The following is a 25,582-nucleotide window of genomic DNA, read 5'->3' as shown; positions in this document are numbered from 1 at the left end:
AATATAAACAGTTTCGTATGATATGTATATATGCACAATACGACCTGTGCGTCAATAATGAGTAGCTAGGTATGCGTGAGGTTACCGGTTAATACAATACAAAACCACGAGTCAATTCTTACGATCAGACATCAACTATATAATACGAGCAATAATATTTTAAGAATCGTTTTTGTATTGTGATTTAAATTTTTTCAGCGTTTATTATTTAATACGGCAGAAAGTCGCATTACATCACGCGTATCGAATACGCCATAAATTATGAAAGTCGAAGTTACAAAAGTTAGCTAATTTTTGTGTTACGGAGAAAATTCGGGATGGATTCCGAAAACGACGACCGTTTGACGAAAAAAAAAACTGTAATATACAATATTTTATGAAAATCGTTCATTTTCGCTGGTTTAGAAAATATACTGTTCAGCACACGAGCACTGCAGGATATTCTAATTTACGGCGTCACGTACGTATATACTCACACGTCGCCGCAGTAGCATATAATATTACAGCTTACAGCTTTACAAAAATGGAATATAACGCAGATTTAAGGTATGATCCAGATTCCGACTGGCTGTCATCATAACATTCAATTGATTTGCCCCGTGCAAGACATTGTCAGACAGTCGTCTGGTGTCTCTACTCTCTATACGGTCAACCCGTGTTTGACTCCGGAGGACGTAGTCGTTGTATAGAATTCAAACTGTACGGCGATGATAATAGTATAATGTAAGTATAGATATAATACGCAGCAGTGTAATAATAATTGAAACCTATTTATGCAGGGGGCAATGAAATTATTTTGCTCCAACTGTACAAATCATTAAATCATCAAAAAATATCACGCCGAGACGTACAAAATATTAACATCATATATATATTGTATATTATAGTAGATTATACACTCAATTATACACTTCTGTGTATTTTCTTTTCGTGTATGACAAAGCTTTGACTGATCATCAAAAACTTAACATCACATTAAATAATATTAATCGCCTGCACGTTTTATAGCTTCGTCGGCTTTCAAGTCTTTCAAAAGAGTAAAATTCTATTCTACTAAATTTCAAAACTCGCATCACGTATTGTTATTAAAATAATAATGTTACGATTACACTGTGCAATGTTTTCTAAGGTCGTACGATATTATACCACAAAGGATCTCGCTCGGGTTATCTATAATATGTGTAGGATCGGTGTGCTAGACAAGCCATGCTATAGTAGCTGACTGAGGCTTAACGCGTTTGTATATAGGTGAAAGTCTATAGAACGACTATATGGTGCTGTTTTAACGCCGCCGCAGAACTGCGTCTCTGACACTCGTCGGATCTGCGGTCATCTGACCTAATTTTAGATAAGGAAACGACTTTGATAATTAAGGAGTTTTTTGAACTCTAAATAATTATCAATGTGCTTCTTCATCATAGTGCAAACTGATCCATTTAGCCGGCAACATAAATATTTTCTAAGTAGATTTTCGGGATATCTGAAAACGAAAAAAAAAAATTCTTTTAAGAAATAACTACATATCTTACAAAAAAAAAAAATAATCACGGCGATTTCTTTGGTTTTCTTATGACAATTTATGTTTTAATTAATCGAGACCCGAATTTTAACTAGAAACTCAACTAAAAATTGTATAATTTTATCAAACATTGAATAAATAGTTATTTGTTTCTAATTTGTATTAAACGTTTGATGTTTAAACGAATTAAAATAGTTTACTTATTTCTTTGACTAGCATTTAAATAAATAACAACAACAAAAAAAAAAATCAATCTATATTTATAATACAACAACATAAAAAAAAATTATCTTTGTATAAATCGTGGAATTAAAATTATATGTATTTTATTATATAAAATAAAATAAAAATACCTATAGGTCTTATCTCGAGTAAATTTAATATTGATTATATTGATAAAACAAATAAATTAAAAATCCATAGACAGCATAATAAATGCGTTTATAAATCGTTTAGACTTTAAACTGTTTATAAACATTCTTTATACGAGTATAGGTATTTTTAAACGTAATTCAATCATAATTTGCAAAAAAATGTGCTACTCCTATAGTATACATATATATAATATGAATAATATAATAATATATTATAATATTATGCATGGAGTATAGACAATTTATTATATATATATAGTGATCGATTTTGTGGTTCTTGTCGCTATTATTATGATCATAATATTGTACATTAGCACCAGTCCATTTAGCAAATAGTTGATATTCGTGAGTTAATTAACATCGGCGGCGTTTGCGTATATATTATCTATTATACGCGTTTAGTCTTCGTTTCCATTTAACGCATAATATATTCCTAGCTGTGTGTATTATAATATTATATGTTTACGGTCAAATAGCATTACCCTACGCCTACTTACGTTCCACGACTGTTGATGTTCTCGATATTTCATATAACTAATTATAAAATCCGTTCGAAACAATTCCGCCAGATTGAGTGGTTGATACGGACACCCTATTAATGCGCTCGCGAACACCAAAGTCTCAAACTACGCATATATAATATAATATAACCGTAAAACAAGTATATAGGTGTAATATATAGATGATGTGTGTTTACATAATAGCTTTTAAGAAAGTATCGGTTTGTTTCATCGGCACACGGTGCACCATTATATTATTATTATAAGCTATGAGGTCGATTTCGATGAAAAAATGTCGGGCACTACTTAATGTTTTTTTTTTTTTCGTTCAAACAGTATATGTATAGGTACGCCCACAAGAGAACCTTTTAATAGCACTTCACTCCCACGCGGTTGTGTTATCATCGTCGTTATTCGAGTCAATTAAGTAGTTCTGTGCATCGGCACACCTCCTAGTCGAGTATTAGTGGAAAAAGAAATCTGCAAGTCAACCGTCACTGACTCTGGAGATGTGTCTTAAGCCGAAAAGAATAAATTAACAATCGTATTGCTGGATTGTTCCGTTTAAGGTGTTAATTATTTTTAAAAAGTATACACATATAATGCGTGGTGTTAGGTAGCAACTGCATCAGGTAACGTAACGTACCTACGTTTTTTTGTTTAGTAACTGTTAAGATGAAACGATTAACAACTATTTTGAACATACGAGTACCTACCTATACTATACTCGACGAAATGAAAATTAATAACTATTGAGATCCTCTTGTATTTATAATTGTGGCTTTACTCGAAGTGCCGATATTTTGATTTTCGTTACTATTATGAAACGACAGGAAGATGATTTTTGAAATATATCTGTAGTGATGGACTTTCTCTCGATTCGATAGTCCACAAAGGTGTGAAATGTGATACTATATAGTACTATACGCATACTCACTATCGATATTCGCTTTTAATATAAGGGGCTAATAGATTCATATACAAAATCGTGTAATTTCAAACCAATATTTAAAGAAACCCAATCGCATTATCATTTTTTAATATAATTTAAAGTCTATATTACCATATTTTCTTCTCGCGGGTTATCAATACGAAATTTGAATGTTTCAAATGAGAAAAAAATTGTCCACGAAATCTAGTGCTAAAATATATGTATTTTTGTCGGATATTAAGCGAAAACACGGTTTTATTAAATAGATATAATATAGTAACGATATATATTTTAGGTACACAGTAAACCATACATTATACATTATTTTCGTTATTATGTAGGTACACGATCAAATATAAATAAACTCTGTTTTTTTTTATGCAAAGTGGAAGTGCGTCTAATCGATTTGTAGAAGATTAAAACGGAATGCGTGACAATAACGTTATAGTGTGTCGTTCGCGTAGAATAGTGTTCTGTATAGGTATACATAAAAAAAAAAAAACAATGTAATATTATTATCAATAAACTTGGATCATATTTTACTTTCTCTCAATTCGCGTATCAACCGCAACTCAAGTTCATTTCTGTGACTTATATACGTTATAGGTACACGTTAAGTATTACGTGCCAATTTATCTAGACCATAATAATACATCATCAGTGGCACGAATTATCATATATAATTGTGTTGAACAGTAGTCGATGATGTATGATGTATGTATAGGTATGTAATAATGACATAGAAGGGAAGGCTATTATTATAATACGTATGTACATGAGATTAGTCATTTTACTGCAGAGTGTCTTTGAAGTTGAACGAATAACAGACCATCGCGAAGGGAATACAAATTAATTAACGTTATAACTCGTACTGTATAGCAGGCAAATATAACTATCGATATAAGTAACAACGACGGATGTAATATAAAAATACAAACTATACGAATTGCCCAATATCAAATATCGATTACCAATATTGATATTATCCAAAATCAACAAATCATAATACCTACACACAATATAATAAACTGCAGATATATCATGTTATAAGACACCATATCGCAATAGTGCTTTTTATGGCCACGTCGGGCGTGTTATTAAGTATACATCGTTTTTTTATTTTTTGTTATGACGTTTCACCGCGTTTGGTCCTGCTTATTATTTATATTTATTTATTTTCCACTGAATGTGTCGTGATAATAATTCGACTAACGGGTCGTAACGGAGCTATATACTCATTGTAATATAATGAAAAATAATACGTCTAAACTGCGTATCTTATAAATACGGTCTCTCGAAATCCCGTCTGCTTATTATTCTTTTTCGGACGCATAGTATTCGGCAATCGGTTATTCGTCTGTTTTTCCACCGCTACGATTATATTATACTCTGAATAACGAGCACTAAATAATAACACAAGTCGTCGTACGCCGGAACGTGTACCTGTACAACATTTTAACTGTCAGTAGTGTGTTCATTAACTGGGCGAATAAGTCGCGGACCACACACGCGATGGGTATGTCTCCGATCAAAAATTATAATTCTCACAAAATCCACCGACCGCGGTGGACGCTTGACGATTTATTTTGATTTATTACAAATATCGACAGCATCCGAAGATTTTCACGGTTTAGGCGACAAAAATAACACTGATAATAATGACAATTTAAAATAAATACGTATATTTTGATCTCTTGCCATATCTTCGTCCCGTGAAAATCTATAGTTTTATACTTATATAGTTATATGTAATAAATATGTTCCTAACTGTAAGATTTTATACAATAGATTACAGTTATGTCAAATCTCAAAGGGAACAGGAAAAATTTCGAGATATCGAAAACTTCTAGATATCGCGTTTAATTAAAATTCTTAAAAAAATTGAAAAAATTGGTAACTTATCTGAATGCTTTATAAAATGTATAATTTAAATAATTAAAGTACTAATACTACATACATATTAATAAACTACAATAATGAATAAATTAATTTTTTTTTTTAAATATCTGTCATTAATGTTTGTTTAATATTACTTTTGTTTTTTAAAAATGTAATAATTAATTTTAAGAACATTTAATTTACGCTTATTTTTAATGTTTTCAATTGATTTCAATGTGTTCGAGTCAAAGAAAAATTCGAAATAGAGACGTACGACATAGAAAGAATCTACTGTATAATAATAATATATATTATTATTTCATATTCAAAACGACATTCAGCAGGCACACTACTGTATATTATTGTACTTACCACACCCGGCGTTGCACTACACCCGTTTTATTAAAATGTATCTCTTTGAATGCGATTTACAGATTTACACGTGCTCTGTTATGTATATAATATTATGTACAGGTGAGTAACAATACTACGCGTGTAAAATCTTGAAAAGTTCAAATGCGGTGGTGGAGGGGGACGTATGTGCAAAATGCGGAATGATGTGAAAAATGTTATTAAGCGTCTAAACAACAATGGATATGCTAATTATTTTCGTGTTATGCTCATTTATCTATTTATTGTGTCGTTTAATAGTATGACCTACCACGTTCTGAACGTCTGAATATACATAATATTATATTGTATTATTATATTACGTGGGTATTATTGTAAATATTTAATATATATAATATATATAATAATTGTATAACACATCATTGAAGTGCACAGCATTTCTATATTTTGTTATTGCTGACACGAACAATTTAACGATGCAATATAATAGCTTCATATTCAAATGGTATCATTATTTACAATTGCAGTCATATCGTCTAGAGAGTAAAATTTAGTCGATCCGTATACTTATAAAATATTATTGCTATGATACGTAATGATGATGTACATACTTTGGAACAGGTTGGCACCGCGGTGTGACCTTATCAAAAGTACAATATAAATTATTACGTTTGTTTATCAACCCAATCAGTTTTCAGTCAATTAATTATTTTATATTATAATTTTACATACCTATAAAACATAAAAAAAAAACAAAGTTTTTATCTATATTAATTCAATATTTTACCATTAATCGTTTGAGTATTGGCTATTTTTTTTTTTTTTTTTTAATACGAATGCGGAATAAACGATTAAAAAGGTAGATAGGTAGTAAAAATTAACATTTCTAACCGTCATAACTAATGATATATAATATAATTATGTTATATAAGTTTTAAAATAACGGACGATCCTGGTGTACAACTTTTCTAAATTAATAATTCATCTATAGTATTAATTTATAATATTATATTTATGTACGGTATAAATATTAATATATAATGTTTTAGTATAGCAATCGACAAAATCTGGTAATATTCTTTAGCCTTCGTTTACTCCATAGGTATCTGCAAACATGCCGTAAACCCAACTCATCTCATATATATTATTTATTATAATATACACGTAAATATTATTAGAGTAAAAAAAAAATCATGATAATTTGGTCGACCCGTATACGTAACTGAATATATATTAAATAAAATTTGTCAAAATTATAAGTTTTAAACGAAATCATTCGAGCTACATAGGATAATAACATGTATGATGTAGATATATATTCATTATTATACAAGAACATCCAGTGAAAAATACGGATTCGAATTATTCGTAAACGGACGTTTCAAGTTTATAAACGAAGACGCTATATCACTAAAACGTGTAATTAATTACGACTGCACGTCATAATAATATTAATAATAATACCGCGTAGTGTTTCGCCGTATACGAAAATATGATATAAATATATAATTAATTTTATAAACGATTCTCGCCATTAAAACTGAAGAGCTTAATTATTCTAAATTCGTAGGTAAAAAAATAATAATAAACCGTTCATGGGATTCGCGTGGTTAGTGATGAGATGATACAGGTTAGCACGATGGTAGCAGCAGCAGCATGGGGCATTTACCTTGAATCGTTATATCAATATATTATTGTATTAAATATGATATAAACGGTAAAACGTGATCGATGAACGATAGTATCTGTGTGTGTGTATAAGCACTATAAGTTCGCGAATAAATGGCGAAAACGACTGCGGTGAACGAGTACGTGCAAATAATATTATACAGGACGATTCACCTAATACGTTCAGCTCCAATTTTCGTTTAGCTATATGAATTTATTCGAATTCTAATTTTTGGAATTTTTAAATATAATGTAAAGACCGTATTTACAAATTTTTGAGATTTTTATACTACTTAAGGAGTGCCAAACTGAGGTACATACTTCTGTTTTTTTAATATTTACCTCTCGCCCTTTTATACTGTAAATTGTTAATTATAGTGAATACATTTGTCTGAATAATTTGGCATATCAAAATTTAAAATTTGGTCGAGTTGTTTTTGAGTTATTTCACTTTGTGCCCTAATGATAATTATTATTGGTCTTTGATAATCGGATGTAGAATATAATCTTTATAGTAATTAATATTAATACATAATATTTATAATTAAAAATTGTTCAAGTATACCAATAAACACTAGAAACATTACTTTCTTGTAAAACCAAACAGTTTTAAGAAATTTCATTCAAATAATATAAACATATTAACAATTGAAAAACTACTCGTTCAAATTATGAATTAGGTACATATAAATTTAAAAAAATATATTTCACTATTAAAAAAAAAACGGTTCACGATAAAAAAAAAAAACATAATTTCTTGTCACAGCAAGATGATTTTTAAGTAGTATAAAGATATTTCAAGAATTTTAATATATATGGTCTTTAAGTATATTTGATTATTCCAAAAATCAAAATTCAAATAAATTTATTATAAATTGAAAAAATGGGGATGATCATGCTCGGTGAATCACTCTGTATGTAATATATGTATATACTAGCATACTAGTAAATACGAGTAAATCGTATAAGATAGCTATTAAAAATAGTAATACTACCTTGTTGCTGCAGTCTTCGTAGTCGAAGCTGTTGAGATAATAAAGATATTATGTTTTCGTTTTGGACGTGCGATAATGTCGAATAAAGTAATATACGTAATTAAGAAACGCGTCGTGAAAAAAAAAACCGTTCTCTGACAAAAAAAAAAAAACTAACCTTTAATATTATAGGTACGCCGTAGATGGTATTATCAGTAGGTCGTATAAATAAATAATTACCGAACATTACACAATACTAGCGAATGTCGTCTCGTCGGACCGTTCCCCGTTTATAGTCTTCTGGCCATCGTGATAAATGCGCTGTGATGCGCTACGTAAAGTAATAATGAACTACCGGGAGCCTGATGATGATAATAATAATAATAATAATTAAACCATTGGCGTGCATCGCTCCCGTCTTTATAGGTTCAGGTACGTTCAATACACTTGTGTATATGTGTGTGTGTGTGTGTGTGTGTCGGAATCAATTTTTTTGTCCGGTCGACAAGGGAAGACGCGGTGAAATGAGCGACCAGTGCTGTGGGAATTAGGACATACGCCAAAAACACGTCACCCGTTTTTCAAACCCAAACGAAACAAGTTTGTTGGACGAAATTTCATACACCGTCGCTCGTGGCTCGTCTTGGCTTTGCTGTTGTACAGGAAGCTGCCGTGCTTACGAGTTACGTTTCAATAATATATTATGTACATAAACATTATATTTTTTATAAAAGGTACGAATAATTTTTAAATAAATATACAATTCCTGGACATCAATTGATCTGTGGAGTAGGAGGGGATGCAGAGGGTTGAATTTTTGGTAAATGTTACGTATTGCTGATAATATTTTATAGTCATTTTTGAATAATAATACCTCATTCTTCTGCATATATTTTAATATAATTATCATAAAGTTGATTGATATGTGTACATATAGTACATTATATATTATATTAATAATATTATCATAACTATAGCTAACTCGACAAACGGTTGTATTGTCTATAAATATTTTTTAACCACAAAACAAAAACCGATGGGTGCACCATCATGTGAATCTAATATTAAGTGAATACATGACTTCTAAAGCTTTTGCGGGTTACTGAATATTTATAAACGCATAATCATTATTGTTGAATATATATACGCAGATTAATTAAATGCACTGATTAGTGATTGCTAAACAAGACTAAAAAAAAAATAAGTTAATTGAAATACAACTAAAATATTATGCTCCTTTCGAAGAGCACTTAAAAGTTGTACAGTAAAAGCTTAGAAAATCACATAATTTGAGGACACTCGCGTTAGTTTAGGTACCAACGCGTAGTGGTTTTCGTATAGTTGTTTTCGTAACGATTACGGTATTTATTCACCTCATTATTGGTACCTCGAACTTAAAGTGAAAAATTCAAAAAATGTATTATGAAATTATGTACACGCAACTTGATACCCTAAAAATATTTTATATATTTATCATTTGATGTTCCACGTAGATCTAAGAATAAAAATGTATGTGTAAAAAAAAATTTGAAAAACTTCAGCCTTTTATAGAAATCTCATTTTGTTTTGGATGAGCTGCATCATGTTTCCGAGAACGAAAAATACATTTTGCAAACATATTTTTGCCACGTCCGTCATTCTCCAAGAGTTATTTTGTTTATAGAAAACCATTAGACTACCGATCTTCAGATGACCTCTACAGGATCCGCTACTGACTCATCGCGTATATTTACCCTGCACTTATTAGGTAGTATAATAAGTACCTGTGTAAATTACTCCACTGCAGAGTACAATCAATTATTATAATTTTAACGACCATTATTACGCGTGTTTGGCCGTGAAATCTAATTGGATTTTTAGTTTTTACACACGAGCTAGTACTTGTGTGCACGCCGCGTCTATATTATACACAAATAATCATACACGCGGTGATTATAGGCCTTAGATGGTTCTAATTAATATCGTTTTACTTGACAAAAATCCTATAGCGGTATGTTATTATATACGTATTATATTAGATTCCACGCGGGGTTGTCGGGATTCGTGTTTTTTTTTTTCTTCAAAACAGTTACTTAAAAAGTTTAAACAATAAATAAACCCGTTTGAAGAAAACCGAAAACGAGTTATACACGCGTATGTATAATATAGGTTTATGTATCAACCACGAATAACCGCACGTTACCAGCTATACGTATATATATATATATGTATACATTTAGTATATATACTAACATACTACCAGCCTGCGCATATATAATACAATATACTCACGCACGTTTCGGTCGGAATATGTACAATTTCGGCACAATTATTCACGTTGTATATTATAATATACAGAACGTGTGTGATTTGGGTACACCTGTTGTACACACGCGAACCAAAGTCGAACGCTGTCTATACGGCGTCCAATCATTATCCGACACGAATCGATGATATTATATATACACGCGGTCGACATAATATAATGACGTATTAATTTGTAAGTGGGTATATTAAGCGTAGGGAGGTCGTACTCGTCGGCATACGTATACGATATACCGCGGCGGTAGTGGCGGTGTTTGGAATTTTCTTTTTTTTTCGTAAGCAACAGTATGCCAACAATGTCTGAAATACACACGGTGGTGCGGCGGTATATCGTTTGTCAACAGAATTTTTTTTTTTTCTACAAAAACGGGATCGGAATTTTTTTTCTTCACGTGCACGCAAATATTTTACGTATAAAATACACGATGGACATTTAGATATGTATATATATTATATATACGCGGACTCAGTACCTATGCCGCGACGGTTTGTAGTACATATTATATATTTATAATATAAAAACCACGCGTATGTGTAAGTATAGCGTATAATATGTATGTGTAGTGTTGTTGGTATACTCATTATCATAGCCGACGGGTAATAGTTCGGAGCCCGAGAAAGCCTGGTAGCCAATCGAATTTTAGGTCAAAACCAGGGACTACTTTTTTATGCCACAAAATATATTACACACACACACACATAAAATATATACACTTCGATTTATTTATCCAGTTAACGATAATAGAGTATGTGCGCGGGAGGTTGTCGTGATGACAACATAATGTTATATTGTTTTTTCTGCGTAGTAAAAATAAATATAATCGTTATTTTATATATTATTATGTATTACGCGAGTATATTTAGATTTAATCTCTGGCGACTTTAACGCCGCAATCTGTGCATAAATTAAATTATGATTTTTTTTTTTTTTTTGGTATTATCTAAAAATATGTTTTTGCCATTATTATAACTGTTTAAAAGTCATGAAGAATTTCCCCTCGGGGAAATTCTAATTAAATAATTATTGATACTTTATTCTTTATTTTATCCCAATTTATGATTGAAAAAAAAAACGTCATAGTAGATTCCTGATTTTTAATACGTTTTGTACTAAAATTCTTTAAATTTGTCAAACGACGTTCACATAACGTTTGATGCTTTATCAGTGCACTTTCACTGATGTGTACCAAATGCCAAAACCATTATAACACGTCTATCCTGTACTAAAGCTTTATTAAATTATATCACTAATATAATATTATATACGCACAAAGTATTTATGGCTTGTCCGTATTGTACAGTTGACAAGCCATTGTTAATCACACATATTTTGTAAATAGAAATTGTGCGAAGAGTGTTAATTACGACGATTATTCGAATAATGTATTGTAGGCAAGTTGAATATCGGAAAAGTCACTCTGATGTAGGCCTATAAGTGATATATTGTATGCACTTAGTCATTGTGAGTGATAGGTCATTCAATCATTCAACGATAAATCAGTGCACCTATAACCAAAAACAATTTTGAGCCGACTCGATAATTCAGCATCTATTTTACTAATATTTCATAATTTATTTTTCAAGAAAATTATTAGGACCTACTGAGTAATATGTTAGGTCTAAGCAATGATAAATCATTGCATTAGAGAAACAATTCCGATTGAAAGTGTTGCAATTTTGTTACTAGTGTATATAGTGTACCAGTAAACTTTTTCTAAAAATATTAAAAAAAAAAAAAAAAAAAAAAAAATTAAAAAACTAAAAAAATTTTTTACGGAAAATAAAATGTGCAACAACAAAATTTAAATCACTTATTGAAATAAAGCCTAGCTATCTCACAATAATATTATTATCGAGACTATAGTATAAATTTGACAATTTTCTCAAACTTTTCCCTTGTATAGTCAATAAATTATATTTTTTGCTTATTTTTTTAAAATTCTAAACGAAGCGATGAATGTATAGATTTTTCAATGAATTATTATTATTATTTTTTTTTTTAACTTCAACATTTAACACATTAATTAAAGTGACCTACTCAGAACGAGGTACACTCAACACCTACTGTGCAGTAGAGTGATTACCCACCTGACTGCTTTTTTAAAATTGAATTTCTATTTAAAAATATAATTATATATAATAATAATAAGTAATTATTAAATAATATACGGTATCGCTAGCCGCCCTTACTTAATTAGCAATCCTTTAATGAGGAGAGTATAGAAGGGGATGAGTGGTCTGCTTACAAAGTTCAAGGTAACAATAATTATAATTATAATTATTATGTATTATCATAGAAAATACCAATAATATTGATCTAATATGCCTTGAATGTTTGTTAAGTTTCGTACAAAGAGTGGAACCGTAATGTTTACAAAACTATTTACGCAGATTTATTAGAATCATTTTTTTAAATTTCTCTGAAGTTTTCGAGTAAATTACGTAAAAATACTAAATGTTGGTACAATCTAAAACTAACTACTGTTTTTTTTAACTAAATTATAAGTATTTGAGTAATCCTAGGTGTGGAAAAAGGTTCAGAATATATAGTATGGCAACAGCTTATCTCGTATATTGTTTTAAAATTCAATTTAAAAGACACTCAACATATAATAAAGTTGCATAAAACTGTTGTACCTTCAATACAATTATCTATTTATAAACAATAAACAATTATTATAGACACATGCAATTTTGGAAGCTGGAGTAACGCCTCGGGTCCTTTAATGGACTTCTGATCGTATAGCAATAGTGATCGATTTCATGACTAATATGACGTAACATAATAATATTATGTTTGCCACGTATATACTGTACAATAAATGCAGAAGTCGCGTATAATAATAACTATGATATCTAATTGATGAACATTGAGTATCGGAGGCGATGTAGTAAGATGATTATATGCGGTTGCAGTCGATCTCTCCCGAATGACAATACACTCGGCGGTAACGCAATACGTATAGTCCAACGACGGCATAACAATAACATTATTGTTATTTACTTAGGTACTTGTATCATGATCGTATGTTACTTATAACGAATAATATACAACTGGTAGATCGTCTGCTGATGGACGGTCGCGTTCTTCGTCCGATTCAGGTTACTAGGTTGATGGTACACAACTACCAACTCCACTGCAACTACCACGGTACTGGTTGATATTATTATTATTATTATGGTACCACGTGGCTGTGTCCGTATAGGAAAAATAATACAAGAGCGACCCAATTCAATTTTACACGCGTAATTTAATTATATTCATATACCTGCAGGTAAGAATATTAGCATAGCTTGTGTTAGTAACAACAACTATGAAAATAATATTATTATTAATTATTATTACTGTCGTCACGGATATGATTAATATTGTTGAGCTATAATTATTATATTCCTGCTTAGTCAATGCCTACTGGGGGTTTGCCTGCACTTCGATGCATTTGCGTGTATTACAGTAGTGCATGTGCTACAGATGACGCACCTTGTTACAAATTGTAATAAACATTCACAGAGCATGACGTTCGAACGTAAAATATGCTAATAGTAAATTTTCCTTAAACTGGCCCACAAAAACTAGTTGCAGAAAAATTTTCCATTTATGCAGATACTTAACTTGATGCCCAGTGATATGATTAATATATCGCTACTAATTTTTAAAAATAAAATTACCCCCTGGCTCCGATATGAATATATAATGTATTTAAAACTTAATATTGTATGTAACATACTAATTATTATTTATATGATTTATTTATGAAAAACCTTATTTGTTTAATAATTTAAGACTAAATTATTTGTAATCTAAGATAAACCTGAGGGACTCCACACGAGTTGTTCTCAGTGAGGCCCAGTAATCTTTCGATATTAATTTTTTTTTTTAAAATGTATTTTTTTAACATTTCAAAGAAATCAAATAAATTATAAACTGAAGCATCAAGAATTATCATAAGGAATTTAAACTCTTAATATTATACGTGATAAAAGTGAGAGATCAAATAAAACGAAATATGAAAACGTTCATTGAGTACAATAGTTTTCAATCAGACTTGTAAATATTACACTCACGTGAGACTAGAACAATGAAAACAATTTGACCGACATCATATAATAAATAAGTATATTATATCTCATAGTAAAACGCAATTATTTATTTATAATTTAACATTTAAATACAATAATTTCAGATCTAGAATTTCTATAAATTAAGATATTTTTTTCCCGTTAGATCAAATACATTGGTTATTTTATTACTGATTAGTTACGAGTAGTAGATCCATGAATTTATTTCAACAATTTTTTCATTACGTCAAGATAAAAATTATAATTTGAATGCATTTAATAATACAATATAATATTGGAAAATGCGTGTTTGGCGTGTACATCAAAACTTTTATATTTTAAGGGTAAATTAATAAAATGAATTCGGAAAATGTCCGAAGTTTAATGTAACGGTGGTAAAATAGGTGCTAAATCAATACAATATTTTGAAGAAGATTCTAGTCAAGTTGTCAAAACTGCAGATGATTAAATACTTCATCGTATTTTTGATCAACTCGTACATAAAAACTGCATACATCTGCATATAAATCCTCGCCTCAATATAATAAGTGTTGTAGATTAACGTGATATTTATTTAATATTGCGTTCTAAATATTTTCATTCAAATTTCGGGATTCGCCGAAAACTATTAGTGATTAGTGTTGTTGAAATTAAACTAGTGGATGCTTATTGCTTTAGCATCCCAAGTCGCCCGTCTCCCCCTCGCTTCACATACAGTAGTTCGTTTACGATTGTGACTTGTTTCAGTAATGCAACGCTGCAGTTATTGCATCGGCCGCGATGACGATAATCGACATCAGACAAACCGTGGCATACGGCGTTCAGATGCTCGCGTGGCTTTGAGCAAAAAAAAAAAGCGTTCGAACTGCGTATTGCGAACGTGTATTTCGACCGAATACGACAATACCTCGAGCAGACCACCGGACGCGTTCACACCGGACCTACCAACATCATGGTCGACACGAACGCGAGCCGTCCATCACGCCAAGCAGCGTAGCTGCGCCAGTTATACATATTTATATAGGTACCTAACCCATAATATACTCTCGTGCTTAGACAATATATTATTATTATTATTATTATGAATGTACGCACGGTTTCGTGACGAATGGATTTCTGCTCAGCCAACCGTCCGTATATATACTGCAATAGTCTATATAATATTATTGAATAATGACGACGGCGGCGACGTCATCTCCGTCTAATTCGTCACTTGTTTCCGGACAATCGGTCATAGTGATTATTTATTATCAATACAACAATAACAATAACAATAATAATAATAATATGTAGGTGAAATATTGTGTACCGATTTTTTTTCCCTACTTTCGTCGACCGTCCGCGCGGGTGCGGTTACTTCACGTTCGGACGCCAGTAAGTTATTACGTAAAGTAATGCGCGCGTTTATTATATATTATACTATTACATTGTTGTGTTGTATATAGAGTCATCACATAGCGGCCCAGTCGTATAATGCCCACATAATAATAATAACGATAACGATAACAATGTAATACAGTCGTTTCAGCGGTATGGTCTCTCGCGGTACAGACGGACATTCTTTCGATCCGCTACTCGCCAGATATATAACGTTACGGCTGATGAATACTGCGAGTACCCATATAACATACCCGTGCGTGTAGCGTACACCCAGAGGATAGGTATTATACGTATAGGTATGTCCCAATACGAATATTTGCACATATCGTACCCATTATAAAGGTATAGTGTCTATATTATATATATACGTATATGTGCAGTATACATATAGTATAGTGTCATAGAGGCACCGCGCGGGGAGAGCGTTAATAAATCACCGCCGCGGAGTCATGACGAGTGCCTCATTAGAGATCGGAGTACGTTCCTTTATCCCCCTTTTATTTTCATTTTTTTTTCCTCTCTTTTTGTACCATTTAATACAGACTTCAATTTATTGACAACCGTGCGCGCCGCCGCTGAAATCACAAGCGCGCGGCGCGGTGCCCGAAGCGCCCGAACGGCATTCTGACCGACCGAATACTATACGCGTTATATACATATAAAATATCTGGTCCGTCGCTTCGGAACAGACGACGACGGCCGTCTGCTGCGGATAACGACGGTTTAATTTCTACATGCTTTCCCCAAAAAACGGTTAATTAAACGTCGACAAACCGATGGTCTGTACGAGGAATCACCGTGCGTAATCGATCGCCGAAAAGAAACCGCCGTCGGACGTGATCGATCAAAAGACGGGATACGATAATATTATATGGTTGGCATCCGCAGTACCTGCCTTATATACTGCGCACGGGAGAAACCACTGTTGTTGGAGGCACCTATTATAATATTGTCAATTAAATTATACGATTTTGAGTTTTTGGCGTAGGCCATAAATAATAATGCGATGTCGTGTTGTACTCTTCTATATATTATAATCCTACCCGCGCACGAGCACTTATTAATATACGCGGCGCGATCTGCGTACAAACGCCTGACGTCGGTTAAACCAGAAAAATATAATAATGTGATCCCCTCTGTACAACAATATGTAATACAATAATATATCGTCTTTGCACATTATTCGACTTTTGCGCGTTTTATAAATATAATAGTAATAATAATACGTGTTGTATAATAACGAATTTAAATGTTATTCAGATTTCAGGACGTCGCGTAAAGAATTATTATCTTATATCCAGGCGTGGCTTGTTTGATGTTTCGCTTTGGCAAAATATATTATAGAAAATGATTTATACCAAAGCTTACTCTAACGACTATGGTTGTATAACTAAATAACACATGCAATATATTACTATATATTATATTATAATAAAATATACCTACTTTATTACTATACATTACAAGAGATATATACAGGTACTCATAAACGTGGAATGTGTACGGTTTGTACGACAATATGTCGATTGTTTGATCCGGAGACTATTTTAATCAAAAGTTGTAAATGTGGTTATTAATTCTTTTTTATTTTAATAAATCATCGAAGTACCAAAACTGTAGCTAGTTAATAAAAACATACATTTTACTCGGGAGTCTCCGATTCTTGTTATGAAATTGAATGTTAAATGATAGTATAATATATTATGTTCATACAATTTCAACCTCAATAAAATTACGATAAAATGTAAATGAAACTGAATGAATATAAATATTATATTATGCGTGAATGAGTACATGAATTATATATTTTGATTGTAGAAAACCGCAAAGGTATAACAATAATATTTCAAATGAATATCCGCTTAAGATTTTTTTTAATCAAAAGTTCAATTTGATATTTTGAAAAACTGAACGTTAATTTTTACTTTGACTAAACAAAATATAAAAGTACAAAGTTTAAACTCTGTTTTTTAATTTTTGTTGGACAATTATTTATTTTCAACTGGTCAACGTTTTAATATGTATCTTATTTATAAACTAACATTCTATTCACTATATTCAGTATAATTAATTGATAGTCTTGAAAATTGGTTGCTCCTAAATTTATGCTTGTTTAGAATTTATTTATTACTTATTATTTATTAGGAACTTATAATTTTTTTGACATGAAGACGTTATTCTTATATTTTACGATGCGACGTCTACGATTTTATTGTTTTGACAAGCATCGTAGTGGTATGAAGATCGGTTGTACGTTTGAATCCAAATATACTGTCTCAACAATTGTTTTTTTCTAGGAAAACGAAAGTCAATATCAGACGACCGTCGAAAAGGGAAATGTTTTATTGTAAAACAACCGTAATATATATCATCTATAATATGACCGTACAGTTATAGCTATAGCCAAATGATAGACAAACGTAACCGGACATTGTCATCCGGCCTTAATTATTATTTTTATAACAATTATTATTATCTCATAAAGGTAGGAGTGCAAGCATAACAATATTGAATTTCAATACTCAGTTTTAAATTGTATCAATTATATGATTAATGATTATAGTAAAAATTTGAATTCCAAACGTATCCATATCACAACACGCCTGCGCTCCGAGTGAACAAAAATATCTAATATAATATATGACTAAATATACTATAGTGTTTATTGTAAGGCTTTTATTTTAGTTGTAATACTGTCACAATTGTATAGCACACTTACCCAGTGGGAAAAGAAAGGTTTGCCTATAATATAATTAACTGTCATAATTTAGTACTGATTTACAGGTTCGGGGTTCGATGCTATATAATATATTATTCGAAAATCGGAGTACAGTCGTATACGTATATTATTATATTATTATTATTATTTTCGTTATTAATTATTATACACGCGTCATCGTCAAAATATAATATATTTTATAATTCAGTGTATGTATACACGTTTTACAAAACATAAAAAATATCACTTTCTAACGCCACCGTGTGAACGTTAATAGACTTGTTTTGAAAAAAAAAAAAAATACGAAAACTATGCGTAAAGCGGTCGTCCTCTATGCGACGATAAAATATTATTATTATATTATGGGTAGTCTGCGTTTTTACCTTTTTCCTTCGTGTTCAAAAACGAGAGAAGATGACACGGGGAACACGAGCACTCATATAATTTGTCGATCGCGTCCCGTCCGGTTAATGGCTATGCACCTATACGCCATGATGATGATAATGATGATAATAATAATAATAATAATTATTATTATTATAATGATAATAATATTGTAATTAAATCGTGGCTGTGACGTATATTATGATGTATGCGTTCATCTTATACGAATGGAGTCACACCCATAATAAAATTTGTCGTCTTCGAGCGAAACGGCTTGAGAAAACCATAATATTATGCAAAACCCGCTACGCCACCGCCGTTAACTATATAAATCGCATATTACTTATATAATATTGTGCATCAGATCGTTTTTAAATAGTATATATAATAATATTATAATACGTTTTATGCTAAAATCTCCAGTCACATGGTTTGATTCATCGCGGGTGTCGATTTATCCATCGAACACGTATATCCGTTGAAATTGTGAACACGAGTCTCACGGTCCGATATTATTAACATTATTACCACGATAATAGTAATGTGTATTCATTGTCACCGATGTAATTATAAGATTGATGTTTCAGACGCCGAGTCATATTATGCGAGCCTGTAACATTACGCAACACATAATCAATATTAGTCAGTATAATATTATAAAAATAACTCAGCGGTTATGAAGCACATGAAAATTTAAATTTGAATTTCATCGTAAATTATTGTCGAATAAAAAAAAAAAAACAATTAAGTATGAATAATACTTCTAATTATTCTATTCGTTGACTCAAGCATAGATGCCCCTATGAGCTATCCCCATAACCTTCCACTATAATTTTATTTTTAAATTGTGAATATAATAGAACTTAAATGTATTATATGATAGTTACTAATATTATAATTAGAATACTTTACATTGTTAAACATTGCAGTAATATTATCATCCTTATTAAATTGTGATAACATTATATTATTATTATTATTATTATTATCTTTTATCCGAATTTAAAAAATATCAAATATGTAATATACTAATATTATGTAAAATAATTTTAGATGACAATGTCAGAGAAACTTTAATAGAAAAAAAGTTTTAAATGTATAGCGATACAGATATAGAAAAATTTTGTATAACTCCTATGTGTATGTACATAAAATTATATACATTGCAATAACAATTCATATCCCTATAATAATATCTTATCTTAAAAATATTGTCGATATATTATAATATATAATTAAATCGGTTAATATTGTCTTGAAAATATTGCTTACTTTACATGGCAGTTAAATGAAACATTTTAATACATTTTTAAATAATTAATTAATAGAAAAAGTTTAAATGATTTCTCTTAATTTTTTTTTTATTAGGTAAAAAATTTCAACAATACGTATAAATGTACAAGTAATTTATTTAATAATTTATATTTTGGAAAATTAATTTTTTACTTCTATCAAATTTCAAGACTCTTTGAGAAATGGATGTCTTATAAACCTTTTTTTCAACCCATAGTAAAGTTGCTCATTTTATATAGTGTGATATGCATTTTGTTGTGACTAATTAACTAATTAAAATTGTTATGTTTATAAATGGGGTTTCCATTGATTACAATAAAATTGTTATTTTAAAATAAATTTTGTAGTCTAGCTCTAGCTGAACTTCCACGAATTGCTATGGGATTTTTTTTTTAATAAAAGAAAAAAAATATCTATTTTATGATTTGTTGTTAAAATGTTTAACAAAAAGCAATGTTCTTTATGGTTTGTAGCTTATAAGCTCAACATTTAATTTAACAATTTTATGAAAGTTTCAGAATTTTTTTTGAGATATATCAGGAGTAATTAGAACAACATTTAAAAAAATGTATCAATCATCAATAATGTTGTCACACAATATCTAATTCGTCCCATCTCATACAAAACGAGGTATAGGTATTCCAATATAGCACCATATTTCATGTGTATATTCATTTTTCCCGGCTGAAGTCAGGCTAGTACTATTAGGTAGAAGGGTTGTATGTATATGATGGGTTATAAGCAAAAACAGTTTTTTAGGCACGAAATAAATGCTTGCTGTCATTACAAAAAAAAATTTTAAGTTTTAAAGTTTTTTATACGAACAAACGGACAAAACAAAAAATATACATCAGGTGGCCTAAAATAACATTAAATGACACAGACCAGTAAAAAAACGATTATTGTAACAATTTTGAGATCGGCGATCGGATTTAAAATTAATTCTATAGGATTAAAACACTATAATAGCGATTAGAGTGAAGGGGTGTCGTTTAGGCTAGCTGCAACGCACGGATGCGAGTTTGGTCGAGTGCTTCTCCCATAATAATATACTATAGTCGTACCTACGTCTTGTTTGCCGCTGCGGCGTCTCGCTAAAATACGAACATTACTTTAAAAACACACACACCTAATCATACGTTTATGTAAATATAACACTATTTTAAAAAACTATAGTACACGGGTCCGCTACGGTACGGGATGCGAATCGTGCGGCGGATGAACGGCGGATCGACATTGCGTCGCCGTCGTAATCCGTAAGTCACGTCGGACGCGATCACAGTGGCCGCAATAATTGCGACGATCGAAAAAGACCAAAGACGAACTGTTGATCGATCGCCCCGGTCGCTCGCAGTTTCCGTAGTCGTAGAGGTAAGACGGTACCGACGATGTCGTGCGCCGAGTCAAACGGTCACCTGCACCACCAATCACCATAACCGCAGTAATAACTCGAGTTAGGTCAGTGTTGTGCGTAGAGCGCTCGTATATGATGTGTATTACGTTATTATAATACTGCAATATCGTCATCCGATACCGAAACGCGCGGCGTGACGTGATCGGTATCCAATCGAATGATATGCGCACTGCAATAACAATGACACGGTATCGCGTATATACCGCGTATAGTTAATATTTATAATATAATGTAATTTAAATACAATATTTTATATTATACATAGGTATATGCGTGTGTGTGTGTGATATCACAACGATAACAACTACGCGATTCCGTTTTTAATTTCCGACGACCGTCGTCGTGGCGGTCAGAAATCGTGTGTCGTTCGGCCATAGCCGTATGTATAATAGTTAGTATTGCTGTGCACGCGGACACCGAGAGAGCGAGCCGGTAGACACCTCGGCCGCCGCCGCCGTGTGTCCGCCACACTTTATGCGAGCACACGATATTTTATAAGTATACCTTTACTTATACACACGCGCGTGTGCGGCGTACGGCCGACACCGTTTTTTATGCACACAATATTAAAATAATAATAATAATAATAATAGTAAAATCGTATCGCATGCGGAAAACGATACCCACGTGCCCGACCCGGTCGTTATTGGGTCACGTGATAACCATCGTATATTATTTCGTTAACACGCGCACGTCATTCTCATTACTTACCATTGCCCCGTAATGCAATTATTGTTACATATTATATTATTTATTATGGTAAAATGTGTGTGTTAAAGGTGCCATTGCAGTCGTTGCCGTCTGTTTAATGGTTAATACCACATACGTCTCATATTCGACTCTATATACTGTCGTTTTATTACTTATACTGCGTATACGTGTCTTGCCTAGGTTATTTTACTTGTTATAGTATTCATTATATTACCATACTGTAACTTATAGAAATAGCTGTGACATTCGATGAAACAAATCTGATGGAAACCGTCGCTCACGCATATAATAATAATTTTACGTCGATTGCGCATAAATACGTACATAACAGTTTTTCGATGTTGGTTTTTTACCAGTCCCCGTACAATGGTTCTGTGCATCATTATAAGACAAAGCACAATTCAATATCTGAGAAGTCTGTTTGCAATATTTATTTTGAGATGTGGTGTTCTTTACTTATCCTTGATTACTCTATACATTTTAAATTTACATTACAAATATTTAACTTGAACGAATAATGATACCTCCATAAAACTGTTTAAGCCGTTTAAGGTGACCGAAGACAGTGTCAATTTCAATATTGGATATTTATTTATTAAATACATAAAAAGATACTTTGGTATTCGTCCATATAATAAATAACCTCATTATATTAAAAAATATATATATTTAGACAAAGACGCAGTAAGTCAACAAATCAACATGTCACGATATGAATAGACAATCAACACTGATCTAATCGACGATTATCAGATAGTTACTATAGTTTTTTTTTTTTTTTCATAATTGCTCCTGGGTAATTGATCGAATAAAACCGATGCGGAGTCTTTCTTACGCGAAGCTGTCATAGGTTGAACTCGAACACTCCTTCTTTAGAACATTAAAGGTACACAATAATATAAGGTCTGCGTTATATATCTGTATATGAAGGTACTAAAAAGTAGGCGTTCGATTTGCGTTATTTTTCACTTTAGTCAAGTTCTATGGAACTCACACGTTTTTTTGCCCTTGGACCTCGATTGATAGACCATCGAGTTAATATGAAACCAATATTAAATAATATTTAAAAATATACAACTGCATGACGAACGATATTATTTTGTTTGTTGAAATATTATGATAATATATCATTAATATTGATTTTATCATAACAGGTACACTACCTATACTATTAAACTAGTCTAATAGCTTAAATATAATATGAGAGCTGATGGACCATAACTCGTTACGTATGTGGCACTCGTTATTTATCGTGTATTTTAAAGTGTAGATTCCTATGTTTAATGTAAAACGTATTGTGTGTGTGTGTGTTTCGAAAATATCATACTTTATGTGAGAACGATTTGATGTTACACAAACTGCTCTCCGTAGAGAATTTTATAACGTTGCAGCGTGGTACAGTAAAAAAAACTCCGACAAACGAGATCAAAAGAAAGTACGGACAAGTAATTTAGACGGATGTGTTTACACTTTATACTGTACACGATAATTGTACTATTAATATTGTTATAAGTTATAACACATCGACGGATTAAAAATAGCGCTCAGGAATTCAGGATGTCGAAGCCGGTTTCAAATCGCCGCACATAAATCATGCATTTTTAACATAACATTATTATTATTATTATTATCATAATTTTATTAATACAATTGATCTGAAACAAAAAACTTAATACACGTAGGTAACATACAATGTACAATAATTATTTTGTTATTTCATTGCTTTCTTTGCAAGGATTTAAATTGTATACAAACGGACTTCTAGCTGAACTTGACCATTTCATTAGCATTGACGTTCTAAACTAACATTTTCTACATACTATAATATACCTAACTAGTGATAAGTTTTAAAAACTATTTCTTTATTAAGTGTATATAATATTCTATATAAAGTAATGTCGCTTTTGCGTGTGCATAGTGTGATTGCTTATTGGAAAACAAGTTGTGCTCATTAAAATATTTTAATTATATCGTATTTAATGCAACGGCAGTTGATTTATTACGAATTAGTTATTTTGCCATCACAATTGTTCTTGGACATCTTAACTAAAGCACATGTTTCTATAAGTCAGTATAAATAATATGTATACTATGATATAAAGACGCATATTTTATGCATAGCTGTATTTATTTTTAATATACATAAAAACGTAATAAATATTAAGCATGCACCAATGACGTATAATATTGTATAGGTATTGCAATTATTTTAAATTTTTTTCTTGAAATCATATGTTTATTTTTTTGCATTTTTATTAACGTGCAAATGAATTTAAAAAAAAATATTGTGCTTCTCAGAGATGTCATAAGCAAAATAATTGCATAAAAAAAAATTGTAAAAAAACATAGTTTTTGTTATATGTAATGTTTATTTCTGCTGGGGGCTAAAGTTATTCAATAAAATTACGTCTTAAATTGAAAAATAAAATATTATACGACTCTGGTATATTTGGGACTTGTTTCTTTTCTTTTCAATTTGATAGTTTTAATGTTTTTAAAACTATTCCAAAATAAGAGCGGCTCGAAAAAAAATCTTGCTCTCGGGGTCATCATCTGGGCGACATGAACATCGATCGTCAAATCGTCCGGGCACTGCAATATTTTTTATAATGTCGATATAGTATAGAAGTAGGTACCTCCTATTTATTGTAAACTGGTAACGGTCGTTGACGACTTTCAAACTCGATCTGCGGCTTCGGCCGGTATAGGTAATACCGTCGACAGCGATCTACTACACGGATTATAATACGCGTATCGTCGCGTTCTATATATTGTTTACACGCACCGCGGGACCGTCGCGTGCATATATTATTATTTTTATGTTGTACGCGAGCGATTTGTGGAATTTTCACGATTCGCGCGAAAACGCGACGGAATTTATACACACGCTCGCGCGTTTCCAGTTGCGTGCGTCGCTCGTGCCGCGCGCAGAAAATAGAGGATGACGACCGCAAGCCGACGGCTGCGAAGTCACATTCGCTTATAGTCGGTATACAACAGACACACGACTACTGATGTAGAGTATACCTATAATAAATATAATATAAAACACGACATACCACGGTAGGTAACAATAATAATAATAATAATAAAAACAACAACAATAATAAAATTATGTACTTT

This window comes from Rhopalosiphum padi, chromosome 4 (assembly GCF_020882245.1).
Source record: "Rhopalosiphum padi isolate XX-2018 chromosome 4, ASM2088224v1, whole genome shotgun sequence".
Taxonomy (NCBI): domain Eukaryota; kingdom Metazoa; phylum Arthropoda; class Insecta; order Hemiptera; family Aphididae; genus Rhopalosiphum; species Rhopalosiphum padi.
This window is presented reverse-complemented; position numbering follows the sequence as displayed.